General features: G+C 35.6%; 1 non-coding gene across 1 annotated transcript; it reads left to right on the top strand.

Moving 5' to 3' along the window:
- The first annotated feature begins 452 nt into the window (after positions 1-452).
- On the top strand, positions 453-525 carry Trnaf-gaa (transfer RNA phenylalanine (anticodon GAA)). The gene has a single exon. It is a non-coding gene; the product is annotated as a tRNA-Phe (tRNA).
- The last annotated feature ends 1975 nt before the right edge of the window (positions 526-2500 follow it).

Below are 2500 nucleotides of genomic sequence, written 5' to 3'. Positions count from 1 at the left end.
AATATTTTATGTATTTTAATAGTTGTTTTATTTCTCTAAAATTTCCTGCTTATTATGATTGTTTACAGAAATTATGTGAAAAGAAACAACATCCACAGACACACACAACTTCTCACATCACACATACACACACACATACAACCACACACACAAACAAACAAACAAATATGTGTGTCATTATTTTTTTTAACCTTTAGTTTTTGCAATTACAATATACACGGCTTTTTGCACAAATATAATAACTAGATATATATGTAAAATATTCGGAAAAATTATCATAGAACAAGCTTAAAGATGATTATTATAATACATATACAATGCTAAATAGAATTCATTCGTTTACTGATAAACCTAATAAAAAATATTTACATGAACTTTCTACGGAATTATGGGAAATTCGAAAGAAGTACAAAGCATGGAACATTAAAACAGAAAGAAACGTTTATCTACCAGCCGAAATAGCTCAGTTAGGAGAGCGTTAGACTGAAGATCTAAAGGTCCCTGGTTCATTCCCGGGTTTCGGCATCCGGTGGTATGCTTGTTTATAGGCGCAGGAGTGTGTGTGTGTGTGTGTGTGTGTGTGTGTGTGTGTGTGTGTGTGTGTGTGTGTGTCTGTGTGTCTTTGTTCCTGTGCTTGTCCTCTACCAATTCATGACAATCAGTGTTGCTGTGTTTATGTCCTCGCAACTTAGCGGTTCACCAAAAGGGGATGATAAACAAACAAAAAATACAACAAATTAATCAATAATACACCCTCCCTTGTTGTTTACGACTTCCTCCCACCGTTCAATAAGCTTTTCGATGCCTCAGCGATAGAAATCTCCCGGTTAAACTTAAACAGTAACAAGGATGTTTGAACTGGCAATGTGTTAACTTAACTTATGTGTTAACTTAAGTCAGTAACAAGCTTGTTCGAACTGGCAATAACCTTGTATTTATACACGTCACTGCTTAGTGCTGCCAACCCGTCATTGTACGATGTTGGTAATATCATGAGACAATCTCTTTTATCAGCTCTCGGCAATCCCTGTCCGGTTTCTGTGACTGAAGAGCAGATAACCACTTCGAAATGCTTGTTTCCTTAAGTTTGAGTAGGTGGCGCTGCGAGCTGATTTTAAATGTATTTACACCACTTGTCTACAGCAAGGTTTTTCAAACATTTTTTTGTATCTATGGACCCCTTTGATTACTATTTTATTCTTGTGGAGACACGCGGCTATTTGATTTAAAAAAAAATTAGTTTTATAGAAACCCCTTTCAAAATTCCTATTTTTGTATTTCACACATTAACTTGTGTAGGTTGAACTATCTAAAACGCTAGAGAAAAAGACCTAGCCCTTTCTTACAATACATACCAATACATACATCAATCCAAAATCGCATCCGTTAAAGCGTATTCGCTCGTTCAAATGATTAAAAAAAAGAATGACTTGTATTGTTAAGAGAATTTGAACTCAGAAGCTAAAGAACTAAATGCCGTATGGCACTTTGTCTGTCGCTGTATCGATTCTGCCAATTCATGCAACAATAACAACACTAAATGACGACGACATTGATGATGATGATGATGAGGAGGAGGAGGAGGAGGAGGATGGCGATGATATTGATGATGATGGTGGCGATGATGATTATGATTTTAATGGCTAACATATCGATGATGATAGTGATGATGAGCACGATGCTGACGATGATGATGATGATGATGATGATGGCATTAGTTAATTTAAACTTCTTATCTGATGCCTACAAATAAATTGAAACAGAACGAAGCCTTTTAAGAAATAAATCTCTGATAGGTACATTTGTATGAGAAAAAAAAGGCAAAAACAAAACACAACAACAACAACAAAACACAACAACAAACAGTTCTTAGTCTATTACTGCTGAGATACGGAATTTTGGTGTGCTAGATAAACGAAGAAGACTTTTGAATAAGATTTAAAATCCTCCTGACGTCAATACTTTATCAAATCCGCTTAGAGTATTTTTCTTCTCTCAGAAATCGTAAAAGTATTTTGCACACATCATCTAGTAAAGTTGAATGAATACTATAATGCTAAAAATACGATTTTGAAAATACTTGGAGTAAGTCACAGGTTTCGATAGATTTGTCTGTAGAATTCCTACTATGATATTACACCTACATGAGAATGCTATAGATTGTGTGGCTTGTTAATCTCACACTCCGGGCTGAATCCATCTAGATGGCTCGATTCTTGGCGCTGTCATTTCGCTTCAGTTTACCCACATGCAGAAAGTTAGTAGAACGGTTGGATAAGTTCAAATGCTGTGATAGTTAAAGGATATAACTTTATGGAGCCCTTGCCTTATGTCTCATAGTAAACACACACACACACACACACACACACACACACACATATATATATATATAGGGAGAATTCACAAAAAGAAACAAACAAAAGACGAACACAGGTGGTGTAAACAACAAACAGATGTATTAGTATAGCGCTCAGGAAGTGAAGAAGTCTTTAACTATCAC

The sequence above is a fragment of the Octopus bimaculoides genome, chromosome 19, assembly GCF_001194135.2.
Source record: "Octopus bimaculoides isolate UCB-OBI-ISO-001 chromosome 19, ASM119413v2, whole genome shotgun sequence".
Classification (NCBI taxonomy): Eukaryota; Metazoa; Mollusca; class Cephalopoda; order Octopoda; family Octopodidae; genus Octopus; species Octopus bimaculoides.
Note: the sequence above shows the minus strand (reverse complement) of the source record. Positions and strands in the feature narration are given on the sequence as shown.